Here is a 26542-nt window from a genome sequence, read left to right as displayed (position 1 = left end):
GGACCGGGCTCTGTGGGTTTTTCCCCCGGCCGGGCTCCTCCCTCGTCTCACTCCAGAGGGCTCTGGTACGTAGAGGGACCGGGCTCTGTGGGTTTTTCCCCCGGCCGGGCTCCTCCCTCGTCTCACTCCAGAGGGCTCTGGTACGTAGAGGGACCGGGCTCTGTGGGTTTTTCCCCCGGCTGGGCTCCTCCCTCGTCTCACTCCAGAGGGCTCTGGTACGTAGAGGGACCGGGCTCTGTGGGTTTTTCCCCCGGCTGGGCTCCTCCCTCGTCTCACTCCAGAGGGCTCTGGTACGTAGAGGGACCGGGCTCTGTGGGTTTTTCCCCCGGCCGGGCTCCTCCCTCGTCTCACTCCAGAGGGCTCTGGTACGTAGAGGGACCGGGCTCTGTGGGTTTTTCCCCCGGCTGGGCTCCTCCCTCGTCTCACTCCAGAGGGCTCTGGTACGTAGAGGGACCGGGCTCTGTGGGTTTTTCCCCCGGCTGGGCTCCTCCCTCGTCTCACTTGCGACATCAAGACTATGCCGCTCAGATATAATTGGTTGGCTCATAATAAATGTCAGCAAATCAGACAAGAGTGTGCGAGCGTGCATTTTCCTTTTTGTATATTTAGGTATAATCTGCATAAGTGTGCATTCCATCCGTGGAAATTAGACCAGAATAATATTATGTTTTATAATAAACATTGAAAGATGGGCAGTGTTTACCTTCGCTATATGTTTTCCATGGCCGAATATCCTCCATTTGCAGAAACTCCGTCCCCGCCAGCTGCAACTCATTAAGCCCCCGTTCACACAGGACGCTGAAGCAACGCTCAACCGAAGCTGTACTGTACCTACGCTGTGCCCACAAGTTTCATTTTGGCGTCCTTGTTAACAGGCGGAGCCGTTCACACCCCCGTGCCGAAGCCACGCTCACGCCGCGCCAAAGCGATCGCTCAGGACTGATGCCGAATTTCCAAGCGTGACGCTGAAGCCGTGAAGCCGTGAGGCATGAAGTCAATGGGAGTTGTGGGCGGGTTCAAGGCGCGAGAGTAGGCGCTGAGAGGAAAAGAGAAGGCGTCTTGTGTGAACAGTAAGGCGTACGTTCATCTTCAAGCTTCAGTTCTGCTTACGTTCGGTGTCCTGTGTGAATGAGGGCTAAGGCTCATTAAGCCTCTCCATGCGATTCTCAGTGGATGTGCTTAAAAAAAGAAAATAATAACAGCCGCCCTCGGAGCAGATTCTGCGTGTCGAGCAGAGCTTCCGCAGTTCGTGACGCGTTGTTGTGACGTCAAACGCGTCACAGTGGTGCATTTTGCCAGAAGAGGAAATAAGAGCTCTCTGTGTGGAAAACATATAGCGAAGGTAAACACTGCCCATCTGCTTATATTAACGACATTGTAATGATACAAAGTGGGCTGATAATCGGTAAAGCCATCCTTTAACGCTACCTCGATTCAGTCTATAAAGGGAAAGTCCCACTGATTGTCACACAATGTGTGAAATTTGTTCTCCGCATTTGACCCATCCCCTGGGGGAGCGGTGAGCAGCAGCGTGCGTCGCGCTCGGGAATCACATGGTGATCTAACCCCCCAATTCCAACCCTTTGATGCTGAGTGCCAAGCAGGGAGGCAAATGGGTCCCATTTTTATAGTCTTTGGTATGACTCGGCCGGGGATCGAACTCACGACCTCCCAGTCTCAGGGCGGACACTCCGACCAGGCGACCACAAGGCCACTGAGCTGGCATACCAGAGTGAGAGTAAGAGGAGCCAAACTTGGAACTTGTTTATTTTGGAGCTCTTTTAAATGTGTCATGTTCTATGTGTGTGAGCTGCTGTAACGAGTAAGTTTCCCCACTGTTGGATCAATAAAGGCAATCAATCAATGAATCTCCTGCATGGCAAGTCTGGCACGCCAGACTACATTCAAAGTGATGCGATACTGTAATCACATTACTTTGTCCCGTAGCAGAGTAAAGTATTCAAAGTGATGCGATACTGTAATCACATTACTTTGTCCCGTAGCAGAGTAAAGTATTCAAAGTGATGCGATACTGTAATCACATTACTTTGTCCCGTAGCAGAGTAAAGTATTCAAAGTGATGCGATACTGTAATCACATTACTTTGTCCCGTAGCAGAGTAAAGTATTCAAAGTGATGCGATACTGTAATCACATTACTTTGTCCCGTAGCAGAGTAAAGTGATACTGTAATCACATTACTTTGTCCCGTAGCAGAGTAATGTGATACTGTAATCACATTACTTTGTCCCGTAGCAGAGTAAAGTAATCACATTACTTTGTCCCGTAGCAGAGTAAAGTGTCAGCGCTCACACGACAGTTCCTGCTCCGACAGGTCGGGCTGGGTGACTTCCTCTTTTAACTCTTCACCGCTGTAAGCTCTCACAGTGCTGCCTTCAGGGCCTGTCGGGAGATATCATCCCACAGCAGAGCGTGTGACCTGGGGGGGCCACATCAAAGACTCGTCCTCACTCTGCCCATTCAAGAAATCACTTCATAAAAAAACACCTTTTCAAAATAATGTTGAACTCTCTTTTGGTCTCCTGGTCTTGTATTATTTTATCTTTCTTTCTTTCTTTCTTTCTTTCTTTCTTTCTTTCTTTCTTTCTGTCTGTTGTGTGTTTTGTTTTTTTATGATGTAAAATGCCCATCCACCACCCCGACCACAATGCCCATTTGATTTCACTGTCACACTCCCGTGGCGTCGAGTTCAGACATTGTGGACTATAGAGACACTGCGTAACGCGTCATCATTCAGAAGCCACGCCCAAGACGGGGGAAAACAGAAAGCCCCCCCCCTCCAATCCTGGCGTTCTCCTATGTCACGTGCATGGTTGCGTGTTGCGCAAAAAGATCGTATATACGGAAGATGAACACTCCAACTTACTTCCTTGACAGCTAGATCCACATTTTTCTTCTCGCCAATTCTCAATGGCTTCCTTGTTTTGCTCAGGAGTACAAAAAAAACTTTAACTGGTGATTTTTTTTACATTTGTTGTCTGCGCAGCCCCACCACACAACAGCTTTTAGCTATGTTTCATTCAAGGAAAATGACGCTGGTGTGTGGAAATGAACGGAGCTTTTCCCCCGTGATGGGCGTGGCCTATTTCATGCAGTGTCTCTATTGGAGTCTATGGGCTACATGCACAACTCCACTACTTCCTGAAATTAGTACAGCTTCTTTATTTCCTGTCATCACTATTGGATGAAGTGATTAATGTCAGGTGTGCTGCAGTTACAACAGTGATCAGGCACACCTGATTCATCAGTTCATCCAATAGTTTAGGACAGGAAATAAAGAAGCTGTACTAATTTCAGGAAGTAAAGAAGTTGTGCATGGAGTCTACTGGACTACCCTGTTGTGGGAGTTCTATAGAAGTCTATAGAGTACCGCATGGATGACGTATTTTTGTAGGCTTTATCCAGAAATCGCCGCCATTTGGTTCTTCAGTGGAAAAGTCTATGGGGTTTTAGAATGAGGATTTCACTTAACTCGTTCCCCCTCCAGAGGTTCAGAGGAAAAGTCACCAGCCACCTATTAGACTACCCTGCTGCACATTGTGGGAGTTCTATAGAAGTCTATTGGACTACCCTGCACATTGTGGGAGTTCTAGTCTATTGGACTACCCTGTACTTTGTGGGATTTCTATAGATGTCTATTGGACTGTGCTGCACGTTGGGGGAGTTCCGCAAGTCTATTGGACTACCCTGCACGTTGTGGGAGTTCTATAGATGTCTATTGGACTCTACCCTGTACATTGTGGGAGTTCTATAGAAGTCATTTGGACTACCCTGTCCGTTGTGGGAGTTCTACAGAAGTCTAGTGGACTACCCTGCACGTTGTGGGAGTTCTATAGAAGTCTATTGGACTCTACCCTGTACATTGTGGGAGTTCTATAGAAGTAATTTGGACTACCCTGTCCGTTGTGGGAGTTCTACAGAAGTCTAGTGGACTACCCTGCACGTTGTGGGAGTTCTATAGATGTCTATTGGACTCTACCCTGTACATTGTGGGAGTTCTATAGAAGTCATTTGGACTACCCTGTCCGTTGTGGGAGTTCTACAGAAGTCTAGTGGACTACCCTGCACGTTGTGGGAGTTCTATAGAAGTCTATTGGACTACCCTGCACATTGTGGGAGTCCAATAGATGTCTATTGGACTATGCTGGTGATAAAGAACTTACGTACATCCACTTCTTGGTGCTGAGCCAAACTGTAATACAGAAAATCAAACTAGAAAAAGTGGCTCGCGACACAGTTTTTTTTTTGCTCCCATGGACAACATTTAATTTAGACAGAGACAAATTGGACTACCCTGCATGTTGTGGGAGTTCTATAGATGTCTCTTGGACTACCCTGCACATTGGGGGAGTTCTATAGAAGTCTATTGTGGGAGTTCTATAGAAGTCTATTGGACTACCCTGCACGTTGTTCAAGTTCAAGTTCAAGTATATTTATTGTCATTGTTAAATTGCTCCAACAACGAGATATAGACAAGCATCTCCCTGAGACGTACAGTGAAACACCAAGGTAAAGTGCATCGGCCCAAATAATAAATACATACAATAAATAAATACATGATTCTATAAAGGCATCAGAGTTAGTGACTGTTCAGTAGTGCATGTAACCAGTGAGTCCAGAATGTTGTACAGAGTTTGTGAGCAATGAGTGTGAGACAGTCAGAGTTGGTCAGAGTTCATTGTTCGGGTGGGGAGGGGGGGGGGGTTGTGTTGTGTTTCGAGGGGTAGTGTTCAGCAGGCTGACAGCTTGTGGGAAAAAAATTGGGGTTGGGGGAGTTCCATACGTCTATTGGACTACGCTGCATGTTGTGGGAGTTCTACAGAAGTCTATTGGACTACCCTGCACGTTGTGGGAGTTCTACAGAAGTCTATTGGACTACCCTGCACATTGTGGGAGTTCTACAGGAGTCTATTGGACTACCCTGCACGTTGTGGGAGTTCTATAGAAGTCTATTGGGCTACCCTGCACGTTGTGGGAGTTCTACAGGAGTCTATTGGACTACCCTGCACGTTGTGGGAGTTCTACAGGAGTCTATTGGACTACCCTGCACATTGTGGGAGTTCTATAGAAGTCTATTGGACTACCCTGCACGTTGTGGGAGTTCTACAGAAGTCTATTGGACTACCCTGCACATTGTGGGAGTTCTACAGGAGTCTATTGGACTACCCTGCACGTTGTGGGAGTTCTATAGAAGTCTATTGGACTACCCTGCACGTTGTGGGAGTTCTACAGAAGTCTATTGGACTACCCTGCACGTTGTGGGAGTTCTACAGGAGTCTATTGGACTACCCTGCACATTGTGGGAGTTCTATAGAAGTCTATTGGACTACCCTGCACGTTGTGGGAGTTCTACAGAAGTCTATTGGACTACCCTGCACGTTGTGGGAGTTCTACAGGAGTCTATTGGACTACCCTGCACATTGTGGGAGTTCTATAGAAGTCTATTGGACTACCCTGCACGTTGTGGGAGTTCTACAGGAGTCTATTGGACTACCCTGCACATTGTGGGAGTTCTATAGAAGTCTATTGGACTACCCTGCACGTTGTGGGAGTTCTATAGAAGTCTATTGGACTACCCTGCACATTGTGGGAGTCCAATAGATGTCTATTGGACTATGCTGGTGATAAGGAACTTACGCACATCCACTTCTTGGTGCTGAGCCAAACTGTAATACAGAAAATCAAACTAGAAAAAGTGGCTCGCGACACAGTTTCTTTTTTGCTCCCGTGGACAACATTTAATTTAGAAAGTGTCTATTGGACTAACCTGCATGTTGTGGGAGTTCTATAGAAATATATTGGACTACCCTGCACGTTGTGGAAGTTCTATAGAAGTCTATTGGACTGCCCTGTACATTGTGGGAGTTCTATAGAAGTTTATTGGACTACCCTGCACGTTGTGGGAGTTCAATAGAAGTCTATTGGACTACCCTGCACATTGTGGGAGTTCTATAGAAGTATATTGGACTACCCTGCACATTGTGGGAGTTCTATAGAAGTCTATTGGACTACCATGCACATTGTGGGAGTTCTATAGAAGTATATTGGACTACCCTGCACATTGTGGGAGTTCTATAGAAGTCTATTGGACTACCATGCACATTGTGGGAGTTCTATAGAAGTATATTGGACTACCCTGCACATTGTGGGAGTTCTATAGAAGTCTATTGGACTACCCTGCACATTGTGGGAGTTCTATAGAAGTATATTTGACTACCCTGCACATTGTGGGAGTTCTATAGAAGTCTATTGGACTACCCTGCACGTTGTGGGAGTTCTATAGAAGTCTATTGGACTACCCTGCACATTGTGGGAGTTCTATAGAAGTCTATTGGACTACCCTGCACATTGTGGGAGTTCTATAGATGTCTATTGGACTACCCTGCACGTTGTGGGAGTTCTATAGATGTCTATTGGACTACCCTGCACGTTGTGGGAGTTCTATAGAAGTCTATTGGACTACCCTGCACGTTGTGGGAGTTCTATAGAAGTCTATTGGACTACCCTGCACGTTGTGGGAGTTCTATAGAAGTCTATTGGACTACCCTGCACGTTGTGGGAGTTCTACAGAAGTCTATTGGACTATCCTGCATGTTGTGGGAGTTCTATAGAAGTCTATTGGACTATCCTGCACGTTGTGGGAGTTCTATAGACGTCTATTGGACTACCCTGCACGTTGTGGGAGTTCTATAGAAATATATTGGACTACCCTGTACATTGTGGGAGTTCTATAGAAATATATTGGACTACCCTGTACATTGTGGGAGTTCCTAGATGTCTATTGGACTACCCTGCATGTTGTGGGAGTTCTATAGATGTCTCTTGGACTACCCTGCATGTTGTGGGAGTTCTATAGAAGTCTATTGGACTACCCTGCATGTTGTGGGAGTTCTATAGAAGTCTATTGGACTACCCTGCATGTTGTGGGAGTTCTATAGAAGTCTATTGGACTACCCTGCATGTTGTGGGAGTTCTATAGAAGTCTATTGGACTATCCTGCATGTTGTGGGAGTTCTATAGAAGTCTATTGGACTACCCTGCATGTTGTGGGAGTTCTACAGAAGTCTATTGGACTAACCTGCACGTTGTGGGAGTTCTATAGAAGTCTATTGGACTATCCTGCATGTTGTGGGAGTTCTATAGACGTCTATTGGACTACCCTGCATGTTGTGGGAGTTCTATAGAAATATATTGGACTACCCTGCACATTGTGGGAGTTCCTAGATGTCTATTGGACTACCCTGCACATTGTGGGAGTTCTATAGATGTCTCTTGGACTACCCTGCATGTTGTGGGAGTTCTATAGAAGTATATTGGACTAACCTGCATGTTGTGGGAGTTCTATAGAAGTCTAGTGGACTACCCTGCACATTGTGGGAGTTCCTAGATGTCTATTGGACTACCCTGCACATTGTGGGAGTTCTATAGATGTCTCTTGGACTACCCTGCATGTTGTGGGAGTTCTATAGAAGTCTATTGGACTAACCTGCATGTTGTGGGAGTTCTATAGAAGTCTAGTGGACTACCCTGCACATTGTGGGAGTTCCTAGATGTCTATTGGACTACCATGCACATTGTGGGAGTTCTATAGATGTCTATTGGACTACCCTGCATGTTGTGGGAGTTCTATAGAAGTCTATTGGACTAACCTGCATGTTGTGGGAGTTCTATAGAAGTCTAGTGGACTACCCTGCACATTGTGGGAGTTCCTAGATGTCTATTGGACTAACCTGCACATTGTGGGAGTTCTATAGATGTCTATTGGACTACCCTGCATGTTGTGGGAGTTCTATAGATGTCTATTGGACTACCCTGCACATTGTGGGAGTTCCTAGATGTCTATTGGACTACCCTGCACGTTGTGGGAGTTCTATAGAAGTCTAGTGGACTACCCTGCATGTTGTGGGAGTTCTATAGAAGTCTATTGGACTAACCTGCATGTTGTGGGAGTTCTATAGAAGTCTATTGGACTACCCTGCACATTGTGGGAGTTCCTAGATGTCTATTGGACTACCATGCACATTGTGGGAGTTCTATAGATGTCTATTGGACTACCCTGCACGTTGTGGGAGTTCCTAGATGTCTATTGGACTACCCTGCATGTTGTGGGAGTTCTATAGAAGTCTATTGGACTAACCTGCATGTTGTGGGAGTTCTATAGAAGTCTATTGGACTACCCTGCACATTGTGGGAGTTCCTAGATGTCTATTGGACTACCATGCACATTGTGGGAGTTCTATAGATGTCTATTGGACTACCCTGCATGTTGTGGGAGTTCTATAGATGTCTCTTGGACTACCCTGCATGTTGTGGGAGTTCTATAGAAGTCTAGTGGACTACCATGCACATTGTGGGAGTTCTATAGAAGTCTATTGGACTACCCTGCACATTGTGGGAGTTCCTAGATGTCTATTGGACTACCATGCACATTGTGGGAGTTCCTAGATGTCTATTGGACTACCATGCACATTGTGGGAGTTCTATAGAAGTCTATTGGACTACCCTGCACGTTGTGGGAGTTCTATAGAAGTCTATTGGACTACCCTGCACATTGTGGGAGTTCTATAGAAGTCTATTGGACTACCCTGCACGTTGTGGGAGTTCTATAGATGTCTATTGGACTACCCTGCACATTGTGGGAGTTCTATAGAAGTCTATTGGACTACCCTGCACATTGTGGGAGTTCTATAGATGTCTATTGGACTACCCTGCACGTTGTGGGAGTTCTATAGATGTCTATTGGACTACCCTGCACGTTGTGGGAGTTCTATAGAAGTCTATTGGACTACCCTGCACGTTGTGGGAGTTCTATAGAAGTCTATTGGACTACCCTGCACGTTGTGGGAGTTCTATAGAAGTCTATTGGACTACCCTGCACGTTGTGGGAGTTCTACAGAAGTCTATTGGACTATCCTGCATGTTGTGGGAGTTCTATAGAAGTCTATTGGACTATCCTGCACGTTGTGGGAGTTCTATAGACGTCTATTGGACTACCCTGCACGTTGTGGGAGTTCTATAGAAATATATTGGACTACCCTGTACATTGTGGGAGTTCTATAGAAATATATTGGACTACCCTGTACATTGTGGGAGTTCCTAGATGTCTATTGGACTACCCTGCATGTTGTGGGAGTTCTATAGATGTCTCTTGGACTACCCTGCATGTTGTGGGAGTTCTATAGAAGTCTATTGGACTACCCTGCATGTTGTGGGAGTTCTATAGAAGTCTATTGGACTACCCTGCATGTTGTGGGAGTTCTATAGAAGTCTATTGGACTACCCTGCATGTTGTGGGAGTTCTATAGAAGTCTATTGGACTATCCTGCATGTTGTGGGAGTTCTATAGAAGTCTATTGGACTACCCTGCATGTTGTGGGAGTTCTACAGAAGTCTATTGGACTAACCTGCACGTTGTGGGAGTTCTATAGAAGTCTATTGGACTATCCTGCATGTTGTGGGAGTTCTATAGACGTCTATTGGACTACCCTGCATGTTGTGGGAGTTCTATAGAAATATATTGGACTACCCTGCACATTGTGGGAGTTCCTAGATGTCTATTGGACTACCCTGCACATTGTGGGAGTTCTATAGATGTCTCTTGGACTACCCTGCATGTTGTGGGAGTTCTATAGAAGTCTATTGGACTAACCTGCATGTTGTGGGAGTTCTATAGAAGTCTAGTGGACTACCCTGCACATTGTGGGAGTTCCTAGATGTCTATTGGACTACCCTGCACATTGTGGGAGTTCTATAGATGTCTCTTGGACTACCCTGCATGTTGTGGGAGTTCTATAGAAGTCTATTGGACTAACCTGCATGTTGTGGGAGTTCTATAGAGGTCTATTGGACTACCCTGCATGTTGTGGGAGTTCTATAGAAGTCTATTGGACTAACCTGCATGTTGTGGGAGTTCTATAGAAGTCTAGTGGACTACCCTGCACATTGTGGGAGTTCCTAGATGTCTATTGGACTACCATGCACATTGTGGGAGTTCCTAGATGTCTATTGGACTACCCTGCACATTGTGGGAGTTCCTAGATGTCTATTGGACTACCCTGCATGTTGTGGGAGTTCCTAGATGTCTATTGGACTACCCTGCATGTTGTGGGAGTTCCTAGATGTCTATTGGACTACCCTGCACATTGTGGGAGTTCCTAGATGTCTATTGGACTACCCTGCATGTTGTGGGAGTTCTATAGACGTCTATTGGACTACCCTGCACGTTGTGGGAGTTCTATAGAAATATATTGGACTACCCTGTACATTGTGGGAGTTCTATAGAAATATATTGGACTACCCTGCACATTGTGGGAGTTCTATAGAAGTCTATTGGACTATACCCTGCATGCTGAAAAGTGAGGAAAAGGGGATGCCGAGTCTGTTCAAACTGATGCCTGACCAAATGTCCTGACCAAATGTCAGGATTTGACGAGTGAGTTTGTCTGGTCAGAAGAGATTTAACTTCGATCAGAATCTGTCTGTCTGTCTGTCCATCCATCTGTCTGTCTGTGGATGGATGGTGTATGTGTGGACTCCCAGCAGAGAGAGGGGAGGATGTGAGACAGGAAGAGAGAGCTGAAGAAAGGAGGACTATAAGAGGAAGGAGCAGTGAGGTCATTGACCTCCCAGCTATCAGCCAGAGCGTTCGCAGCAGCTTCTCTCTGGACGCTCTGCACAGCACTTCAGTCACCTCATCATGTAGCCTATTCTCACTCCACATGCACTGGCTACCCCCCTTTTTCTTCCTTTTTCAACATGCAGGGTAGTCCAATAGACTAGAGCAGAGGTTCTCAAATGTTTTTTAGCCAAGGAGCCCTTACAAGATAGAAAATATACCGGGGACCCCCTCATTCTGATTTGTGATTTTGGGCTAAGCTTAATTGTTGCCACGGTAACGTGCTTGACTTTTAATTTGATAGGTTTGTTATTAGAATGTAATCCATGAACCATTTTAGGTTTAAAGCATAAACTATTTTCGTTGAACTATGAAGATTTTGCAAAAAAATAATAATATATATATATATATATATATATATATATATATATATTTTTTTTTTTTTACATTACATTTACATTACGTCATTTAGCAGACGCTTTTGTTTTGTCCAAAGCGACTTACAATATCACAATTTGTCAACAGTACAGAAAACCACTATGCAACACAATCAATGACAGCCAAGATATTTTGATAGACTAGCACCATGTAGGAAGTAGTTTGAGAAGGAATAAGTAACATGTAGCATTTTCTTTTATTTATTAAAAAAAAAAAAAAAAAAGATTTAACCTGAAAACTTTTCGCGGACCCCCTGGCAAAGTGCCACGGACCCCTGGGGGTCCGCGGACCCCCATTTGAGAGCCACTGGACTAGAGTACCGCTGGAGGACATCTTTTTGTAGGCCAACCCAGAAGTCAGTGCCTTTCTGCTTCCCCCATCTAAAAGTCAATGGGATTTTGGTTGAAATAAGGTCTGTGGTTGAAATAAAGTCTGTGGTTAACAAAAGTTAATGAAATGGCAAACTTCATGTTCAGCAAGATGATCTTCACAAAATGAGGACCACTTTGATTCTTTTTCTGAAGTGTTTTCTGAAAATCGTGATAAAAAAAAATCACATTTACGCTTTCGAAAATAATAAAAGTGTATCACCGGCATGACATAACGCATGGGAGGATCATCACTCTTGACTGACCAGAGGAGGCGCTAGTGCAGCGACCAGGACTCAAACCCCACTGGCTTCTCATCCACAGACACGGCCGTAGGATCGTTTGACCAAGCCGGAGGTGCCGCTGCCGGGGATTGAACCCGGGTCTCTGCGGTGGTACTGGTAGCCGAGTGCTTTTTACCTACAATACCCATGACGCCCCAGAGCCAATAGACTTCTATAGAACTCCCACATGTGAAATAGATGCCATGGGAGTGTCACAATGACATCAAGTGGTGGGCTAGTGATGGCATTGTGGTCGGGGTGGGACTGTTACTCATAAAATATTGAGGAATTGCACTTAAGAGCCTTCTTAAGAACTTCCTAAAATATCCTCGTGTCATTTCTTAAGATCTATCTTAAGCAAGGTTAGGAAGTCAGTCAGTCAGTCAGTCAGTCTGTCTGTCGCACTGACTCAGTTTAACCCCATAACTGCTTCACTGCCACTTTCTGTTTCTGATCTCAGACCACTCAGACAGAGACAAGAAACAAGAGTCCATCGATGCTAACAGGCTAACGGCGATTTCTGGGGTGTCATTTATCAATATGTGCCTAGAATCCCTACTAAAATTATGACTTGTCCAGTGACATACTCTTTGTTTCACAATCTCTAGTGTCGTCTTGCAAAGGTATTCCATGCAAAAGTATGTGAAGTAAACATCTTTTGTTGTGTGTAAATACACACACACACACACGCGCACACACACACACACACACACACACACACACACACACACACACAACGGTTATAAAGTAAACAAGACAACTTAGGCCAATAATTGAAGTCAATTCTGACCCTTTTGGGAGACAAGTCCCCATAGCTGCAGGCAATTACCTGTTATCAATCATGTGACATTCCATATCTGCACCAATCCAACCATAAATGGTCAATGCCAATTACCACATGACATATAAATGAGCCTGCAGGTGTGCAACATTCACTGGACAGGTTAATCATTCTTTTAGTTCTTTTAGTAAATCCTTAGTAGGGATCCTATACGCACAGTTTGATTAATGAGACCCCTGGGCTATTGACATTTTGATTTGGTATCCTCAGTGGGTGTCACACAGACAGCTGGCTTGATCCATGCGCTCCTGGTTAAAGCAGAAGTTTGCCGGCCATGACACCATGACACCATGACACCATGACACCATTCACACACTCACACCGGGGCAATAAGGAAACGGTCGTATTCAAATACAAGCAAATCCCCCACGATACACACAAGCAGGCACAGTATACTGAGCACAGGGTTACATTAACTGAACTTATTTCATCTCCTGGCAACCAAAACACTGCAAATACAAACACGTCCATGTATTATTAGTAATATGCAAATAATATGGATTCCATAGGATGAATCAGCGTGACTTAATGACAAAAAAAGCACTTCCGGGTGCCACTGCAGCAGAAACTAGAATGAAATGAAGCTGAAAAGCTGTGCCAAACAAACAATATCTCAAAAAGTATACAGCACATCACTTATATTTTGACATTCTGAGTGAGAGCAGAAGTAGCTAAATGGTCTAATTATGTATAGTAAATGTATGTACTGTTAAAGTTGTGTGAACTGTCACAGTTTTAAAACGTGTGAATTTAGTTTAAAAAAAAAGTACAGCCTGCTAGAGTGAGACGCACTCAAGGCTGGCTCCATAGGATCCCATTGTGAAGGCTGAAAAAACAGCATCAAACTTAAACTGCGATTTCTCAAACACGATGAAAGATACATTAAAGCTGAATTAAGATGACGGAGTCCTAAAAGTGGAGACTCGTTTAAAGTTTAAATGGAGTGGTCTAGCTTAAAGTATGATCCAATCCAGTCCAATCCACTTCATTTATAAAGCACATTTAAAACAACACAGTTGACCAAAGTGCTGTCTGTACACTCAAACAAAAATAGCAGAATAGCAAAAAATACTCAACACACAAATAGACACAGAGACTAGTCAGACAGAAATTCAAATTCAAATCGAAACAAGTCCCATGCTGAGCAGCTAGATTTAAGCACAGAGTTGATCTGTTTGTCAAGTTTAAAATCACTGTTCATTTTCACACTCAGGTTGGTTACAGTGGGTCTCACAAATGGTTCCAGGGGGCCAAAGTCCATGTGAGGGACCAAACTTCACCATGAACTGCTGTCTAAAACCAACGGCAGTTGCACCCGGAAGTCTGTTGAAGCGGTTTGTTTACCAACAGCCTGATCCCTGTCTAGAGCTCAAACTTTAACAAAGACGTGATCAAGTCCAAGAGTTAGACCTGGATGACCGACTGACACCCAGTGTTGGGCAAATTACTCAGGAAGTCATTACAACTTTGAAATTAAAATGACTTGACTTATTACTTATCAAAAGTAATTAGTTACATTACTTGTTACTTTACTATATTACTTTCACTATCCCCTTCTGGAAAAGTGAGGTACAACATGTTTAGCCAGCTCCTTTTAGAACTGAATCCACTTTATTGGAGGAATAATGAAGCTTACAGGAGGAGTCAACAATCAGCCAAACTGATTTTGTCGAACTTCCTTCCAGTCTGAAGGTTTTTTCCCCCAACTTCCTTGTGCATGTTCTGGGGGTGTAACATACAGACTGTTTAGCTGCATTCGCCGGATGTAGATGAGACAGTCTGTTTTAAGAGACTAGCGTCCGGGTGGTACAGCGGTAGATTCCCGGCCACCAACACGAGGGTCACAGGTTCGAGCCCCCCGTGTTACCTCTGGCTTGGTCGTGCGTCCACAGGCACAATTGGCCGTGTCTGCCGGTGGGAAGCTGGATTGAGGGTGTGAGTCCTGGGTCGCTGCACTAGCGCCTCCTCTGGTCGGTCGAGGTGTCTGTTCGGTGGGAGGGGAACTGGGGGAATAACGTGATCCTCCCACATGCTACGTCCTGGCGGTGAAACTCCTCGCTGTCAAGTGAAAAGAGGCAGCTGGCGACTGCACATGAAGCACGTCCTCGTCTACAACTCTCAAATTGGCCAAGTACAATGGGCATTTTTCACGGCAGCCATTTTGTGTCTAAATGGCAGGAAGTAACACAGGTGCAAGCTAAACATTAATTAGGGTTTCTAACTTTTCAATCCATTTAGGTGTTCCAGTGCTGGGAGTGGGACCCTAATTAATGATTTGGTTGCACCTGTGTTTACCCTGCCTTTTAGACACAAAATGCCGGCTGTGAAAAAGGCCCATTGGGAGAAAATGTTAGTTTTAGTTGTCTCTGGTCAGACATGGATAGTCTCTGAAGGACGAGCTGACCTGAGTCAGCAGAACGTCAGCAAGCCGCAGACTGAGAGGAACTATACAGACACATCACGTCTTTTCTTCACAGAGATCAACTTCTCCACTTCTTCATTCCCTAAACAGACTCTGTTGTCATGCATTTTATTTTGGATGTTTTCTAACCGCAGCCTGTGCAGCTTCCCTGCCTATCAATATGACAGTCGCAGGTTCCATCCCCCACGTTACCTCCGGCTTGGTTGGGCGTCCATGGGCACAATACAAAAAAAGGAACCGGACTTTGGGGTCAAGTGGCCTGGGATCCGGGCCCGGGTCTCATAGAAAAGCCTCGTCAGAGCAGGAACAGGGGGCTTTCACATCAGGGACCCGGGCCTGGGTCCAGGTCTTCAGGGTTCTGATTCTGAGATCGCCGACATGTTCTTTGATAGCCTATTGGAGATTTCTTTCCTCTTTTTTATTAGATTGACATTATCATGCAGTTTTGAGGATAAAGCAGCATCTCCCTACAAGCAGTGGCGTCGTTAGGCCTGGCCTTTCAGGGCTACAGCCCCGGATCTTTTATGAAAAGCCCCGGATCTCAAATATGACTTCTTTTTCTTCTTATTATTTTTTTTGAAAAAATTATAATAGCTGGCCCCCCTCTATTCATCTGTCATTCAGGCTATAAAGCCCTAAAAAAAAAAAAAAATGCATATTGGTGATCAGAAATTTTCAAAAATACGGTTAGGTCTAGAGGAAGTTACTCACACACACACACACACACACACAGTATTATAGGCTACTGCAATATTGGGCGATGTATCCTTTATCTCACCCTGTTGTATCTTTGCTTTCGTCATGACACTAAGTAACACAAATTACATGGAATAACAATTGCCACCATTTCACGTCACTCCATCCGTGGCTGTACCCCATCTAGCCACAACCCAGGGATGCCTGCCACCGCAGTTGCCGCACGTGGTCCAGAGCCGAATTTGCCCTTGTTAACATTGACACAGGTTTAAACTGGGAGAGAGAGAAAAAACGCAATGTGACATGTGACTTCTACTCCGCCTCTGATTGGCTTACCCTCAGAACAAACTCAACCACAAATCAGAGGCAGAGTAGGGTGGGTCTTGAGTCAGACTTCACATCACTTCTTCATCTAAACTAGTAATGAAGCCTCATATCATCATCAGTATATAAATGGGAGCTGGGGGTCTGTCTGGGCTCTGTCTGTCCCTGTCCCACAGTGATGTCATAAATTATATCATCAGTGAATTACTCAGTGATGACATCAGTGAATTACTCACACACACAAGGCTATAGGTTCAGTGATGATGTCACTGATGACATCATCAGTGACTGATGTCATCAGTGATGTCATATATAGCATTGTGACATCATCAGTGATGTCATAAATTCACTCACTATTTAAGCGAGTGACACTGAAGCATAGGTCCTGTGAAAGAAGCTGCTAGGCCGCCCCCAGAGATAAATGATTGATGATTAGATATTGCATGCACTGGCCTATCTGCAAATGAAATGGTTCACTGCATATTCAAACCAGTGTATCATATTATAGAGACACAACTAATATATCTTCTTAATTAAAATTGGCAAGTGGGTAGCGGAGTGTTTGACGGCGATGTGGGTCACAATCAGTGATGTCATCAGTGATGTCACTCGAGCAACTGATTGCCCAACTGTGATGTCACAGATGTCAATTGAGCAACTCTGATGTAGTATACACGAATCCTGCGAAGTCCCGGATGTACACAAGCCGCCGCCATTACTGCGGTGACTCCAGGGGGAAATACACGGCGCGCGCGTTTGAATGCAAGCTGTCCTCGAGTGTAGCCTTATATTTTTCCGGATATTTTTCTACCTTTACATTTTTATTCAACGTTACCTTTGATAACGATGCCTAGGAAATCGGGAAGAAGCTGTGCAGTTATCGGCTGCTCCAACAGTAGTGGCAAACTTCAACTTTGGAAGATAATAGCATGTGAAATACACAAGCCTTTACTCCATGAAGAATGCCCCCGTCTGAAACCATACACTTTACATAGATTCCCTGGATGTGCAGAGGACCGAGATGTTCGCCAGAGGTGGATCAAGAATATTAATAGAAAGGACTTTGTTCCCACCAACAACAGCACAGTAGGTTTTGATCAACAGTGGTAAATCGCTAACGTTATTTCGCTTCATAATGAGTAGCATGCAGCTGTTAAGCTAACACTGATTAGCTAGTGGCTAACGTTAACAAACTGGCGTTATTGTGAAATAACAGTTGATCTAATGTTAAATATGCACTCGAGCTACAGTAGGACAACCTAATGATCACAATAAACATCGGTTGGCATCACACAACCAAAGTTTGTCATCAGATTTGGAAAATATCATGCCTCTGCAGACGTGTGATGTTGGTATCCAGTGGCCAGATGCTACAGACCACAAGTACTGTTCTAACAAGACAACGAAAGACAGTGCAACACAAACTGATGCTGCACCATCAGTGTCAGCCTATGACTTGGATGACAAAGATTCTAAGTATTTCACAGGCATAGGTAAAGACAGTTTTTGTCAACTTTTGCATGCCCTCATGGTTTCTCTGCCACAGCCAAGGGTCATCAATTTGGCAGCTGTGCACGACCAACTGTTACTTGTTCTAATGAGGCTTCGTCTTGGTTTGCTGTTCACAGATTTAGGTAAACGGTTTAGAGTAAGCAGAAGTAAGGCCTGGGAAAAAGGAAGAAAAAGGAAAAGGAAAAATTTGGGCCGTTTGAAGCGAGATTTGGTGAATATAATGCTAATGTGATGTTACATGCAGTGTTGGGAGTAACTAGTTACTAAGGTGTAACTTAACTACTTTTTTCAGTAACTAGTAATCTAACTAATTACTTTTTCAAATTCAGTAACTCAGTTACAGTTACTAAAATAGTAACTGGGCTAGTTACTAGTTACTTTAGGACATGAAAATAACGGACAACTTCAGAGGATTACCCAGTTTCTGATCCTCAGACCTAGTCCGGGGAGAGAGCTGCAGCCAGAGCCACAGAGGCTAATGACCTTGATAGGCTATAAGCCTCCCCAATAAGCGAAGGTTCAATGCCACACTGTGGCACAGCAACACTAACATAATGTGTGCATTAATACCAATCGAAGCAGACTTTTAAAAGTAACACAAAAGTTACTTTCCCTAGTAACTAATTACTTTGAAGTAACTGGTAACTTTATAGTAATTAAATTACCTTTTGAGAGAAGTAACTAGTAACTGTAACTAATTACCAATTTTCAGTAACTTTCCCAACACTGGTTACATGTTACCCATTTGTTCACTAATAGAATTCAACATTGCCTAGATAACTGCGAGTATAATATGAAGACGTAAAAACAAAAACATGCCTCTGTACAAAAGCTTCACAGCAAACTTCATTTAAGGAAAAGTGCAGTGTCCTGTCTTGGCTTGTCTGAGGTTAAATGCAAATACAAAAAATCAAACTGCTTCATCTCCACTTTAAACTGTATTGTGCAGTCCTACTGATAATCCCATAATGCACATTAATGTGAAAGCAATAAGCATATAGCCTACATGTTTCACTTTATGCTCTGAAATTGTAGCCTACCTGAAGGTTCCTGATTCTGATCAGTTCAACACCACCTCCAGCTCTGCAGGAGCACCTGCTGCAGTGCTAGTGCTGCTTCTGATCAGTTCAACACCACCTCCAGCTCTGCAGGAGCACCTGCTGCAGTGCTGCTTCTGCCTCCTTCTCCACTTTTGTGAAGAAAACCCCAAAAGCAATCCAACCCATACTTTCAGTTTAGTCACTACTGTTTACATTTGACCAATGCAATTTCTATATAGCCTAATATAAATAAATAAATGAATACAAATTAGTGTTCATTTAATTTCTCAAACTCCATTCAAACTTTAACAATACTTATAGCCCTGTATCAATTTAATTCATCTTTTGTACTTTTTGAGAAATCAGTAAAATTTTTATACTTTTGTTCTGCCTTTATAATGGGAGTCTATGGAGCTGGCTTAGAGTTTGTGATGTGTTTTGGAATTTGGGGGCCAAGATGGCACCCATGTGACAAGGTGACTAGATGAAACCACACAGGGTGCAAGGTGACTAGATGGAAACCACACAGGGTGCAAGGTGACTAGATGAAACCATACAGGGTGCAAGGTGACTAGATGGAAACCACACAGGGTGCAAGGTGACTAGATGAAACCACACAGGGTGCAAGGTGACTAGATGAAACCACACAGGGTGCAAGGTGACTAGATGAAACAACACAGGGTGCAAGGTGACTAGATGAAACCACACAGGGTGCAAGGTGACTAGATGAAACCACACAGGGTGCAAGGTGACTAGATGAAACCACACAGGGTGCAAGGTGACTAGATGAAACCACACAGGGTGCAAGGTGACTAGATGGAAACCACACAGGGTGCAAGGTGACTAGATGAAACCACACAGGGTGCAAGGTGACTAGATGGAAACCACACAGGGTGCAAGGTGACTAGATGAAACCACACAGGGTGCAAGGTGACTAGATGAAACCACACAGGGTGCAAGGTGACTAGATGGAAACCACACAGGGTGCAAGGTGACTAGATGAAACCACACAGGGTGCAAGGTGACTAGATGAAACCACACAGGGTGCAAGGTGACTAGATGGAAACCACACAGGGTGCAAGATGACTAGATGGAAACCACACAGGGTGCAAGGTGACTAGATGAAACCACACAGGGTGCAAGATGACTAGATGAAACCACACAGGGTGCAAGGTGACTAGATGAAACCACACAGGGTGCAAGGTGACTAGATGAAACCACACAGGGTGCAAGGTGACTAGATGAAACCACACAGGGTGCAATTAAGGTGCACAGGGTGTAATTAAGGTGACTAGATGAAACCACACAGGGTGTAATTAAGGTGACTAGATGAAACCACACAGGGTGTAATTAAGGTGACTAGATGAAACCACACAGGGTGTAATTAAGGTGACTAGATGAAACCACACAGGGTGTAATTAAGGTGACTAGATGAAACAACACAGGGTGCAAGATGACTAGATGAAAACCACACAGGGTGTAATTAAGGTGACTAGATGGAAACCACACAGGTGACTAGATGGAAACCACACAGGTGACTAGATGGTGGCCGGCGAGCGTAAACACAACGTGCAGAGCTTCAAAATGTCCAGAGAGACGATGAGGCCTTCAGGTGCGGTCGGGAAAACAAACCCACTTCTGGCTGTGAGGTGACAGAAGGGGAAGTTAAAGAGGGAACGAGGAAGCAAAGGGGTTAAACCAGTGTGTATAGATGGTTTCAACTCCACAACATAAACATTATAAATTCCCCCCCAGCTTAATTCCTGTTGCAGTTTTTGCTAATAACAATAACTGACAGAAAATGAGCTATAGGTTTCAAAATGGTTCCCTAGCAACACAACTCCGTTAAAACCGTCTATAGAAGTCAGGAGACAAAGCTCGGCTGGTGCTTTTTTGACAACAGTGCTGCCGCCATTTTGGCCTGAAAAACAACTCCTGCTTGCTCCAATGGGAAACAGCACAGGACCATGACAGAGAAGGTCGAAGGTCGCGGGCCGTTTCAGTAGAGGAACTTTTGTATGGCACCTTTTACTGCCGTCGTTACGGTCGTCTCCTTCAGGCCAAAATGAGGGATTTGCTGTGCGCTGATGTTACAATGGTACAACCATTGACCTATATATAATGGACCAACATAGCTCATTGACTTTGACACAGCAAAATGAAGCTCACTTCCGGATATTGTTTGATTTCGTTTGATTGGTTGAATGAATGAATGCTACACGGAAGTACGAGGAGAGGGGGCGGCTGCCCCTAGCGGCTGCCGGGGGAGTTTCTGAATTTGCCCTGTCTCGCTTATCGGCGTAATGCATTATGGGTAGTCAGCTACTGTGGCTAATGTTAGCGGCTAACGCTACTTAGTTTAGGCTACATTGCAGTACAACGGCACTGAATGACCAAATTGATTGAACTTTTAACCATTTCGAGTAACACTGTTTCAATACGGACCCCCAGCGTTGGTTAGTTGTTTATAACGTGACTATATTTATAACGTTATAACGTACTCCGGTTTCTGGGCTGAATCCAATGGTCTGAATGGTCTGAATACAGAGAAGGCTTAAGGCTTTATCTAACGGTATAGATAACGTTAAATGGTCCGCCATGTTATGGACGTTAGATGTATGGTATCTATATAGTTACGTGTGTCTACTAACATTATTAAAATATCATAAAGTAACGCTATTTTCTGATCATTTGCTCAACTATTACTTGCTACCTGATGCCTTGCGGCACATTGCTGCCTCTACCGGTCGGAAGTATTACTGTTCTTATTGTCCGATGTTTGTCGTCAATTTTCCTCGAAATGGGGCTATCATTTGGTAAACGGAGCGCGTGAGAGCACGAAAAAGAAATTGAAATTGTTTTTTCAGACCATAAACTCATTTGTAAAGTGTTTATTTAAGACATAGACCGAGAGAGAGAAGTTGGCTCGTTTCCCATAGAGTTGAATGGATGTTCCCGGGAGTGCTACACAAGCTGCGCTCCCCCCCCCCCCCCCCCCCCCCCACTGGCCATTTGAGAGAATGCAATTTCCGCATCGGCCTAAAAAAGAGAGGGGCTGTCGTGTTGGGGACTGGGTACAACCTATTAAAACTTCAGTTCTTAGCGATGTACGTTCTTTGACAGGCAGAGGGATACAGTGCACTGCAGGGGAGGCGTTGACGTGCGGTCGGGAAAACACAAAGCGACTTCTGGCTGTGAGGTCACAGAAGGGGAAGTTAAAGGGGGAACGAGGGTGCGAGTGGTTGAACATGTGGAAAGGGGGGAGACAGCTGTCCTCCTGCTGTACGCCACGCCCACCTGACAGCCACACCCACCTGCCGGCCGCACCCCACAGGTTCAAACACACACACACACACACACACACACACACTACCGGCATGTCAACACTCTCAAGGAGTGGTCTCTCTCGCTCTCTCTCTCTCTCTCTCTCTCCCTCTCTCTCTCTCTCTCTCTGTCTCCCCCCATCAATTTCTCTGTGTCACTGTCTCTCTCCCTCTTCTCTCTCTGTCACTCTTTCCCCCCCTCTGTCTATCTCTCTGTGTCACTCTTCCCCCCGTCTCTCTCTCTCTCTCTCTCTCTCCATCTCTACTTCCCTCGGTAGATTTGAACAGAAAAACTTTCTTCAGCTCAGACATGATCACCCTCGACAGCCGATCGATCGATGGGGTTAGCAGCAGCACAGAAACACACACACACACACACACACGCACACACACACACACAGAGAGAGAGAGAAGGGACTCACTCACCGGTCATCTGGTCTCAGAGAGGAGAGGAGTGTGTGTGTGAGAGTGTGTGTGTGTCGGGTCTGTGGGTGTGTGTGTGTGAGCCAGGTGGGCAGGGCTACAGAGGAGTGTGTGTGTGTGTGTGTGTGTGTGTGTGTGTGTGTGTGTGTGAGAGAGAGAGAGAGAGAGAGCCAGGCGGGCGGGCCTACAGAGGAGTGTGTGTGTGTGTGTGTGTGTGTGTGTGAGAGAGAGAGAGAGAGAAAGAGCCAGGCGGGCGGGCCTACAGAGGTGTATGTGTGTGTATGTGTGAGAGCCAGTCGGGCGGGGCTACAGAGAAGAGCAGGAAGTGAGAGAGGAGAGGAAGTGGGCGGGGTTAAAGAGAGGAGAGGAAGTGGAGGTTTGAGGAAGTTTACTCAGCTGGGGGAGGGGGGGGGGAGGGGGTTGACGCAACCGTGGGGTTTTCCTTTTTTTCCTCTCTGCTGTTGAGAAACATGAGAAAGGCCTGCTGTGTTGCAGGAACTCTAGATCAGCTACATGGGATTTTCACCTCCTAATGACAGCGGTTGTCAACGTGCGGGCCGGGGACCACCAGGGTCGTTGTTATACTTCACCGTTTTTTCATTTATATTTATTGATTTGATTGATTTGGGTCTGAGAGACAAGCTCTCATCAGATCTGTGGCTCTACACCAGTTATCAAAGTTGTTCATGTCAAGGACCCTAAACGGACACAAATTAGACCACACACCCCATCTGATCAGATTTTTGCTTTTAGATGTTTTATTACAGAACGTGTATGAAACTCGTGACCAAAATAGTCTTACATTGTGTCATTGTCATTGTCTTTGTCTTTGTCTTTGTCTTTGTCTTTGTCTTTTTTTAAGATCCCCATTAGCTACAGCAGAGCTGCAGCTATTCTTCCTGGGGTCAAACAACTTGCATAGTTTCAATCACATACAAAATTTACATTGTGGAACTATCCTTGAAGGTCCACTAGGTGGATGCTAGAATGCAGCCTATGGAATGGAGCTATGTGAGTCATGTGACAATCAAGCATTTTCGACTCTCTCAATCGCTGAGTTTGGAACAGTCGTGTGCGAATATGGATTTCCGCCCATGTAGTTGTCATATGGGGCTTGAGAACACATTTGAATTTCCACTTGTGTTCAACGTGGTCACAATGTGTCCCTGACCGACTCCGGAGGTGGTTTGGTCGATCAGATCACAAATCTGTCCTCAATGTGTCTTGGGTGCATTTACACCTGTACTGTCAAGCACGATCCTATTGCAATCTGATCCCCCAAAACACATTTTCATGCCAGGTGTAAAGGAGGCCACATAGACACTTGAAGGTGTTTCAGCTCTCATGTAGTCTCGCTGGCCAGACTCCTCTCCCTTCCGTGAGAGTTGTTTGGCTGCACGGAAACAGGCTACTGGGATAAACCCTCCCCTGCTCTACAGCTGCTCTCCCATTGGAGCGACTGTTTCGGTGTCGGATGTCCGCTCCCGGCTTATTACAAGCTCTGTCATTGGCTCCGACCATGTCAATCAGAGCGGCTTCCGCTCCCTCCTCCCTGTGTGTCGCTGTAAATAGTGCCCTGCCGCCTCAGTGAAAACAATAACGCTAACTCGCTAGCACGCTAACGGTAGAAACCTACACGCTAGCTCGTTGCTACACGCTGAAAACGGCAGGTTGGATTGTTGGAAACTATTTTCTAAGGGCACTGCCGCTAAGCGCCGCCCCCATCGCAATCCCACAATGGAGACCTGCGCTGCCAGACTCATCTCACGGAAGGGAGGGGAGGCTGGCCAGCGAGACTAGCTCTCATGTAGCTCTCCTGGAGCGGCTAACAGTGACATTGGTGTCACTTTAATGTTGGTCTAATTTCTTGTCTCTGACCTTATGGTAATAGATTATAAATGACAAGGTCACGACACCGACAGACTAACACACTTATAGTATTCATATACTGTACTGTAGAGATGGTTTAATTATTAACATAATATCTATAATATAGACGATTTTCACAGAATTGTCAGTCGTGTGCTGGCCTATTGCAGCCTATTATAAAACACTGCAACAGGAAGTGAGTTGGGGGTTAATTTTAGAAAGTGTGTCAAGTTAAAACCATCTATAGAGTTATTGTAAAAAAAAGGCCCTGTAATGTTTAGTTATTTTAGTTCAGTTATTGTGTACTTTATCATTTTAATAGCAAAGCCCCCATGGCGAACTCTACTGGCGCAACCCGGTACTGCAGCTTCTGTATAAAGGCTTCAACTGCGTGCCTTGTCTGTTATGTGAAGCCAAGGACTTCCAGAGGTGCGCACAATTGATGGCTCGCTGTTTCACCTTGATTGACTTGCCTTTGTGTGCGTTCATGAAAGGAAATGTAAGTCATTTCACATTGTGTTCATTGTTGTTTTTGATTTGAGCCATTCTTTCTGTTTTGTAGATATCCTGAGTTAGTAGTTTTCCACCTGTTGATGTTTCACCTGTCATGGCACCTTAATTGAATAATTGACAGTTGGCCATGTGCTCCATCCATTGAAGTTGTGAATATAATTCTGATACAGTTTTGTTTGGTTATGATGTCATGATTGTAATGTTTGTTTGTAGTGATGTTTATTAGCCTACTACTGAATAGAGAAGACTCATGTCATGTAATAGTTATAATAATATAATATAATAGGCTATAATTCACCACCTAATAAAGAAAGAAAAAACATCGCATGGATGCATAACTGGGACGTATCCTCAGTGATGTACCCTGGGGTCATAGGATGTTTCGGGTCTCGCAACATCATACGCCCTCGCCCAGGTGACCCAGCCGGGGCTGGCCAAGCCCCGACTTACGTCCCAGTAGCTACCCACGGTCAGCCCTCTAGGAAGGGTCGAAGGTGGTCATGCGGTCAGGGCCACTCAATCCGCTGCTCCGGAACTACTCTGCCGGGACCGGGGGAGGGAGAGAGCCCTGGTACGTAGAGGGACCGAGCTCTGTGGGTTGCCACCCGGCCGGGTTCCTCCCTCGTCTCACCAGGTCTACGACCTGTGCGCTGCACCAGACTCCCCCACTCCAAACATCTCATTCCGAGGTGATGGTATCTTAGTGGACACCATGCAGTACCAGTACTTGGTGGTACTGCAGTCTCCACTTGCGGCTTGAATGGCCCTCCTAAAAGGCCTCTCGTGGGTTTTTGGGCTTCTTCCTCACGGAAGACGCAGGCTGGGGAGCTAACCCATACTGCTACCCGGGTGCCGTCCCTGTTCCGGCTGTCAACTGACTCTCCAGTAGTCACCAGTCTTTCCTGGTTGTCCTACAGTATTGTGTTACTATGGTAACCAGTAGCCTAATTTATCTCCGTGCATGTAGGTTTAGTTTGAACCCTTCAGTGGGAAACATGTTTGTTAGTTTCTGGATACTCATTTTATAATGCAGTTTATTTTTGTTGTTTATTTCAGACCACACACACAACCCCAAATACCCCCATGCCATCAACACCCTACCTACTGCCTGTTAATAAACCCAGTTACATCCATCAACGCTTCATTATTCCAGTTCTAACCGACCTCCGAGGGGGATGCATTAAACCGGAACCAGCCCTAGCCTAGGTTTACCTTTACCCATTTTACAGTTATAGTGTGTCTTATGGAATGTTTAGGTCCTGCGGTGCCACTTTGATGTAACTAGGCTACCTCTGATAATATTCCTATAGGTTTCCTATAGTGACAAGCAGTGTGTCCATAGTGTGACCTTATTGTACAGTTTGAGCTCCTGGTGACACAGTAACCTATCCCTGTAGTGTTTTTATCAATGACATATCCCATGACATGCCTGTTTTTCCACGTTGGGTCACATTCATAATGGTCTTTCTCTGGTGTCAGCAGACACGATAAGAACAGATAACTCTGTAAGCAAGTAACTAACTCTAACCCATTCGTAAATCTATAGTGAATAGTGAATCAACTCAAGCAAAATGCCCCAAAGAAAAGAAAAAGATTTTCCTTAAAGTCCGAGTTAAAGTTTCCAGAAAATAAAATTGGTTGCACAAAACACCCTCAAATCTTCTCAAAAACATTTTACGGAAACCAATGAGAAGATTTAAGGTTGTTTTTGTGCAACCGATTTTATTTGATTGAAACCTTAACTCTGACTTTGAGGAAAATCTTAATCTTAACTCAAGGTGGTTTGTGGAACCGGCCCCTGGTTTTGAGAGATTGGCCCATTGGTTAACTAAGTAATGAGAACGTAGATGCCAA

The 26542-nt window shown here is 45.0% G+C and overlaps 1 protein-coding gene across 2 annotated transcripts in view; it reads right to left on the bottom strand.

The window, feature by feature from the left end:
• Positions 1-22440, bottom strand: part of rhogb (ras homolog family member Gb) — a 39398-nt gene extending 16958 nt beyond the window's left edge. Inside the window, exon 1 of one of the 2 annotated variants that reach the window (XM_083662734.1) lies at positions 22310-22440. The gene's annotated coding sequence lies outside the window, so the exon portion shown is untranslated. Of the gene's footprint in view, positions 1-2277; positions 2298-22309 lie in introns of those variants that run through there. The other variant, XM_083662735.1, reaches the window with a different exon arrangement.
• Between the last annotated feature and the right edge of the window lie 4102 nt (positions 22441-26542).

This window comes from Poromitra crassiceps (genome assembly GCF_964638095.1).
Source record: "Poromitra crassiceps genome assembly, chromosome: 29".
Lineage (NCBI taxonomy): Eukaryota > Metazoa > Chordata > Actinopteri > Beryciformes > Melamphaidae > Poromitra > Poromitra crassiceps.
This window is presented reverse-complemented; position numbering and strand designations above follow the sequence as displayed.